We start from the raw sequence: 8,569 nt of genomic DNA, 5'->3' as shown, positions 1-8,569 counted from the left end.
AAAATTTCAATAACAGAGATTAAGAATACTATTAAAAATAAAATTAAAGCAAAAAAATCACCGGGATATGATAGTATCACAGGAAAGATTCTGACTGAGCTGCCTCTTCAAGCACTTGTATATATGAGAAATCTATTTAATTGCGCTTTTCGCCTTAAGTATTTTCCGAAAGTTTGGAAAGTAGCAGAAGTAATCACTATACCTAAACCAAATAACGACATATCTGTAACAAAATCATACAGATCAATTAGCCTATTACCAGTTATGTCAAAATTGTTTGAAAAAATAATTTTATCAAGACTAGAACCGATTCTCCATAAAGAAAAACTTATACCTGACCATCAATTCGGCTTTCGGAAAAAGTATTCGACTATACAACAAGTTCACAGAGTTGTTAATAAAATAACTAGTGATATTGACACAAAACAATTTTCCTCGGCGGTATATCTAGATGTCGCAAAGGCTTTCGACAGCGTTTGGCATGGAGGTCTACTAACTAAACTATCAGAGCTTCTTCAAACAAACTTTTACCTCATACTTAAGAGCTATCTACAAAATAGATACTTTTATGTGAAGTATAAAGACTCAATCTCCGAACTTAAACAAATGAAAGCTTGTGTGCCCCAAGGAAGCGTACTAGGTCCATTACTCTGCTTGCTATACACGGCTGATGTCCCGATACCTTCTGATCCTCAAAGTTTGATAGCAACTTTTGTAGACGATACAGCCCTAATTGCAGCTAATAAAAATTTTAACATATCCACAGACAACTTGCAGAATTACCTAAACGCAACGCTCGAATGGTTCGACAAATGGGGAGTTCAAATAAATACAAGCAAAACGGTTCATGTTATCTACACAAATAAAAAATGTGACCTAAAACGTATAAAAATTAACAATGACAAACTCTTCACACACACAAAGGCAAATTACCTTGGCATTACTATTGATAGCAGATTAACTTGGAAAGACCATATTAAAGCTAAAAGCAATGAAATGAAGCGTCGCTTTGGACAATTGTACTGGCTACTCTGCTCGGAATCAAAACTAACAGTGGAAAATAAACTACTAGTATATAAAACAGTAATCGCTCCAATATGGAAATATGGAACCGAAATATGGGGCACAGCATGCAAATACAACATTTAAATACTGCAAACACTACTATCAAAAATACTTAGGACTATCATCAACGCTGAATGGTACATCTCAAACTATGACATTCATCGCGATTTAAAGATACCCTTCATTGCAGACGTTATCCGAAAAAATAGCAAAAAGCACACAGACGGATTACTTTTCCATCCTAACCCAACAATGAGGCAGTTACCTAATGACGAAGCCACACACAACAGAAGATTGAAACGCTTATTTCCATCAGAACTAGCAATACTATAATAATCTAACTAATATATTCATAGTAAATTCATAGCAGTCTATTTAATTGACTCACTTATTTTATCATCTATCCATTAATATTAATTATTTTATAATATTTAATTTATATAATTTAAAGAAAAGTTTTCTTTTTCTTTTTATTCACTATTAATAGTTCACTGATGTAATTCTTCTCAAAAGAGCCACTTGACATGTTTATGCTCACATTTGATGCGTCCGAAGATATTAAGAAAATACACGAAATCAAAATTATATTGAATTGTGTAATTAAAATAGAAACGGTATTTGTCGTGAAAAATACCACAATGTAAAACATGTCAAGAATATGGTCACACTCAAAACTATTGTGGCAAAATAGCCAGATGTGTTAAATGTGCCGGCAACCATAAGATAATAGAATGCAAAAAGCCTAATCAGCAACAATCTAAATGCTGCAACTGCGGAGAAGAACATCCGGCCAATTACAGAGGTTGTGTAGTGGCTAAGGAGCTCCAAAAACAAAGAAATAAAATAATTCAAGAGAAGAATGGAAATCTCCAGCAAAATAAAGTGACCAAAAATCAACATAATAATAAACCATCTAATTTAATAAACAAAAACTTAAAACCTACTAACAAAAACAATCCAACGTTCGCTGAAATGGTGCGATCCAACGCCCAGCCTGATGAAAATCATAAAATTCTTAACCAAATATTAGAAAATTTAACTCTACAAGAAAGCTAATATAAAATGTTAGATGAGAGGCTTACTAAGTTAGAACAAAAAAAGATAACTTAATTAATAATGTCAAGTTTACTAAAAATAATGCTTTGGAACTCTAATGGTTTACTCAATCATTTTAGAGAGCTTGAACTTGTTTTAGCAGCCAGAGAAATAGATGTTTGCCTTATTACTGAAACGCATTTCACACATCATTTATACCTAAAATTTAAAAAGTACGAGTTTCATCACGTAGTACATCCCAGTAATTGCGTTCGAGGAGGAAGTGGAACCTTAATTCGGAAATCTTTTAAGTATTTCGTATCCAAAATAATCTCCAATGAAGAATTTCAGGCGATAACCATTACGCTTGATCTGCAATGTAAATTACAAATTACTTCTGTCTACAGCCCGCCAAGGCACAAAATTAAAACAGAGCAGTACAAACATCTTATTGAAATGCACAAACACCGCTTCATCATGGGCGGTGACTTCAATGCAAAGCATACGCATTGGGATTCTCGTCTAATCACAACCAAGGGGAGAGAACTTCTAAAAGCGATACAACAAACTGGCTGTGAATGCATGTCATCCAGAAACCCTACGTATTGGCCAACTGATACTGAAAAAATACCAGACCTCCTTGATTTCTTCATCATAAAGCAAGTCTTAACATACAATCTTAAAATCTAAGACGAAACCGAACTTAACTCTGACCACTCCCCGGTATACCTTACTACATATGGCTCTCCTATTGTTAACAACGTGACGACTAAAATTGTCAATAAGTCAACTGACTGGAATTACTTTAGAACATTCTTTTTTAATAATATTTCGGCTTCGACTGAAATTTACGGTGAAGGCGATGTGGAGTTCGAAATTATAGACCTTACAAGAAAGCTTCAACAAGCCGCGAGTTTAAGCACTCCTATATGGAAGAAATCAAACTGTTCGCATAGATATCCAACGGCCATATTAGAACTACTACCAAAAAAACTTAAAATAAGGAAAAAGTGGCAACACTCCAGATCCCCAGCAGTTAAAGCTAATTTAAATAGGCTGACTAAAGAACTTACCTCTGAGATCAAGCGCTTTAAAAATAAACAATTCCATTCATACTTGTCTGATTTGACCAATGATCGCAGCACAGATTACTCCTTGTGTAAATGCACTCGAAATATAAAACGGCCAGCCTCTTATAACGCACCCATAAAGACCTTCACTAGCCAATGGCCCAATAGTGATAAAGAAAAAGCTGAACTTTTTTCTGAACATTTAACAAAAGTATTCTCTATTTCTGGTAGTGAAAATAGTGTTGAAACTTGTGATCTGGGTACTAATAGCATAAACAATTTGCCGCCAACTAGCGAGCTTGAAGTAATGATGATAATAAAGAACGAACTTAAGCTAAGAAAAACACCAGGATATGAACTCATAACTGCAGAACTTCTTAGAGAAATCCCAGCTAACTGCATAGTTAAAGTTACTAACATCTTCAATGCTGTTCTACGATTGAAATATCTCCCTTCGTTGTGGAAGGTCTCAGAAATTATTATGGTCCTTGAACCGGGGAAAGATGCAAACGAGGTTAGCTCCTATAGGCCAATAGCTCTCCTACCTGTGCTTTCAAAAGTATTTGAAAAAATTATGCTCAAACGGATGTTGCCTTTACTTGAACAACAGCAGACCATACATATGCATCAATTTGGATTCAGGTGTAATCACTCGACCATTGATCAAGTCCACAGAATCACAAACGTAGTCGAAACTGCCCTTGAGGAAAAGAAAGTATGTTCAGCAGTATTCTTAGACGTATCCCAGTCTTTCGACAAAGTTTGGCATACAGGTCTACTAACAAAAATAAGAGACATTTTTCCGTTGGAGTATTTGATATGGTTTCTTCTTATTTGACCAATCGTTACTTCCGTGTGAAGCATGGAAACGATTACAGTGAACTCCAAAAAATCAACGCTGGGGTACCCCAAGGCAGTGTACTTGGTCCTTTGTTATATTTAATATACACACATGATTTGCCAACGAGCTCAGCGACGTTTACAGCGACGTTCGCTGACGATACAGCTGTTCTAGCGATTGGAGATGATGAACTAACAGCAGCCAGGCGTCTGCAGTCTTCTGTCAATGACATTATCGCTTGGGCTGAAAAGTGGAAAATAAAACTTAACCACTATAAATCAGTTCACGTCAATTTTACAAACGGAAATATCAGATTTATGCCCCTCTACATTGATGGAATACAAATTCCACATTCTAATACGGCTAAGTACCTCGGTATGACGTTGGATGCAAAGCTGAGATGGAATGAACATGTAAAAAAAAAGAGAGATGAACTGAATATAAAATACAGATCAATCAAACCACGTAAAGATGGACATAAGGATTTTGAAGGAAATTATTAATAAAGCAAGATGAATTTAAAAAGGTAATAATAATGCAGCAGCAAATGATGCAAACATTAATAGAGCAGCGTGGCGGAGATTCGAATTTCATCACTTCAAAAGGCGGTGTGCCTATGTTCCATTCGTTTAGCAATGAAAAAGGAACTTGGGACTCCTATTTCCAGCAACTGGAACAGTATTTTACAGCTTACATGGTGAACGATGACACGAAAAAGAAAGCTTTTCTTCTATCATGGGTAGGAAGTGAAGCCTTCGAATTATTAAAATAATTGTGTGGTTGCAAAAACTTAGATAACCAACCATATAAGCAATTAATGGAGTTGCTAGGGGATCATTATAGAGAGAGAAAACACGTGATAGCTGCCTGTTATGATTTTTTTAGGTAAACAAAGGCAACAGCTCAAAAATACAAAGAATATGTAGCCGATCTTAGAGGCATGGCAAGAGATTGCGAATTTAAGTGTGGGTCAGAGGAATGCAATAAAAGTTTTGATAATGAAATAATCAAAATGATCAAGATCAAAAATTTGAATCATTCTCTGGTTTTTTTTAGTATTATGTTAAAGCTGTTTTGAGCTAGTGCACTTAAGCACTTATACTCTTTTTTAACTCAAGGTATTTTCAAAACCCCCTTTACACCTTGACTAGATTATTGTTTATCACATCATCAAACAAAGCAATAATTGACCTCAGATCTGCATACCTCCCCGAGGAGCCAGTAACCATTTTGAGATTTATTAACGCGGTGTTGGTAAGTCTGTCAGTTTTCGCAAATAATTTCAGAGTTCTATCCTTTATGTATTTTTTGATGGGATCAATCTTGATATCCCTGAGGATGTCATTCGTGCTAATGTACCATGGAACTTTGAAAAGTCTTCTCAGAACCTGGCTTTGTGTAATTTCTAGCTGGTGAATAGTAATGTTTGAAGCTTTGCTAAACGCTACACAACCATATAGAAGTGACGAACGAATTATTTGGTTATATATTAGTTTCCTGTTCTTACCATTGAGATTTTCATTTCTGAATAGCGGTTTAATTATAAGTTTAAAAAAGCAACATGTTGCAAGTGTGGTAAAATTGGTCACATAGCACCAGTGTGCCAATCAAAAACTGAACAAACAATACATTCTCTTGAAAAATTTAATGAAGACAATAATAAAGAATTTGTAGATATCGAAATTCTAAATAAAATAATCAAGTTTCAGCTAGACTGTGGTGCAACAATCTCAATAATCTCATATAAAACCTATGAGCAATAAGGTAAACCTCCATTAAAAAAATATAATCAAAAAATATTTGCATATGGGAATTCTCCAATTAAAACCGCTGGGCAAATGGAAGTGCAGATCTTTTTAAAATATTCAAATTTAAAATTCAGCAAGTGGCAACAATAGAAGAAAGGCAAAATATTAATATTGAAGCCTTATGTGAAAAATATAATGACGTTTTTGATAACGAACTAGAAGCAGTGAAAAATTTTAAAGCATCAAATAAACTAAAAGAAAAGGCCAACCCAATTTTTAACAAAAGCAGACCAATTCCATTTGTTTTAATGGAAAGATTTAAATTAGAAGCTGAGCGAATTGACATCTCCTATACTTCCGGTAAACAAACCAGACTCATCAATAAGAATATGTGGAGATTTGAAAGGTGATAACAAGCAAATTAACATTGATCAATTCCTTCTACCAATGCGAGAGCAGTTGTTTTAGGTAAACGATCAGAAATGGAAAAAGGTTTTCTAAAATTGATTTAAAAGAGACTTACATGCAGTTTGTAGTAGATGAAAAATCAAGAAATGTACTGGTAGTAAATACAATAAACGGATTGTATCAGTATCAGCGCATGACTTGTGGTATTGCTAGTGCCCTCGCCATATTTCAAAAGTACTTGGAAAGCATACTAAATGATTTTCCAGGAGTTGGAAATTATATTGACGATATCATTATATCAGCACAAAAAGATGCGGAACATTTAAAAAGATTGGAAGAAGTCTTGAAGCGATTACAAAATAGTGGTATTAAATGCATGCGATCTAAGAGCGAATTCCTACAAAGCCTGATTACATACTTAGGTCGACATTTAAGTGCCAAAGGAATATTACCAGATCAGAAAGGAGTAGCAGCAGTAAAAGACTTACCTAAGCCAAAAAATGCAAAAGAACTTGAAACCTTTATAGGTAAGGTCAACTATTATAACAATTTCATTCCAATCTTTTCACAAGTAGCAGCTAGTAGAGCTGCTTCGCCTTCGGTACAAAAACAAATCAAGAAAAAGCATATCATATACCGAAAAACTTAATTGTTAAAGCCACAGAACTTGCTCATTATCAAGATCATTTGCCGCTCGTCTTTGCAAGAGAAATATTTAATTAATATAAGTATTGTTTTATTGTATATAGATGATGTAAAAATGATGTGGTGATTGCAAAAGATAAAGACGAAGCGTTCAAAGAATAAAACTAGATGGTTAATAAATCAAATAACTATGCAAAAATTTGATTTTCAAGCCAAATATCATTAGAATCAGCAGATTAAGCAGACACATTGATGCATTAAGTCATTATGCTATAATAACAATCATATCAACAGAAGATAGTTTAGTATTAATGGATCAAATAACGGTGCAAGAATTTGATTTTCAAGCCAAACATCATTAGAATCAGCAGTAATAAACGACAAATGGCAAACAAACACATACCTGCTTGTGTGACCCCTTTGGGGGATGTTGAACGGCGCTTGCTCGTCTTCGACGACTGGCTCCGCGACATAGACCCGAGCATTCTTGGAACCTTGAAACCTTGGTTGGTTTCAAATATATCGCCCCTCCCCACTTCCTTTATCCCCTGAACCATAACCCCACCTATCCACTCCCTTAAACATGTATTCGTCTTGCAATCCTTACATGTTATCTCAAGAACGGCACGTTAGTATAGTCGTAATGCTATACTAACAATCATATCAACAGAAGATAGTTTAGTATTAAAGGTGAAGAAATTCCAAATAAAGTTTAACATACTCTCTGTGTCAATAATTACGCTCTTCACTCTGTGTAGGGAACATATGTATATATATTGGACTATATAGATTGAAAATAAAACATTTTGTTTTCATTTAAGGTAGTTACGAGGAGGGAGTAAATGCTCATTGCAGTCTGGTCAGATGCGAAATTTGAATCGCATTTTAGACTCCTTTTGTCTCTGCTTACAGCTGATGTGAGCAATCTAAACAAATTGTTGGATGATTTCTCTTGATAGTAAGATCTTACAAATTTGAAAAGAAGATTATAATCAATTAATGAAAGTACATCAGTTTTTTTCATTTCCTTGACGAAACTATTAATACAGATATTAATAACAAAGTTGATGTTAAGAAGATAATAGATGGACGGCATGATTTGAAAAATAATGAATATTTAGACTGTGACCAAAGTATGAAAGTAAACGTAATAAGATACAGATCTTATTACTAGGGACACTTTATATCAAAATTGCATTAACAAATAGTGGAATATTCCTTTAATGAAAAGTCACAACCAATACTTTAATAGACACCTTAAGTAAACAATGCGAATGCTAAATAATGACAGTTTTCAGTCCATACTAAAGGGCTAACTCCGACAGATTTCACAATCGTAACTTAATTATGACTTTGATTTCTTTTCATAGTAAAGTTAGCATATGTCATATTAAGTATGTGATTGATGGTAATATTGTTTGAAAGCATATAGTTTCTTTCATTTTTATTTCAAATTTAACATTTTAATGTAAAAAAAGGAAATATAATTTATCATGCAAGTACAAAAATACTATATATAACAAAATAAGAAATAGTTGTTTTCACAGCAATAAATTTTAGCGACTTTTAGATTTATCTTACTGAAGTCAGTATCATGGCTTAAGTTAAAACTATGACATAAAGCCTTATTGCGGTTTACTACAATATATAAAGTATAAAGTTTTTATAAATTTAGTTTATAAATTTAGGTTTTGTATTTATTTAATTGACCCTTCTATAATTCTTTTATTACAGAAGTACTAAATGGAGAAATATAG

Source organism: Teleopsis dalmanni, chromosome 1 (genome assembly GCF_002237135.1).
Source record: "Teleopsis dalmanni isolate 2A chromosome 1, ASM223713v2, whole genome shotgun sequence".
NCBI classification, from domain to species: domain Eukaryota; kingdom Metazoa; phylum Arthropoda; class Insecta; order Diptera; family Diopsidae; genus Teleopsis; species Teleopsis dalmanni.
This window is presented reverse-complemented; position numbering follows the sequence as displayed.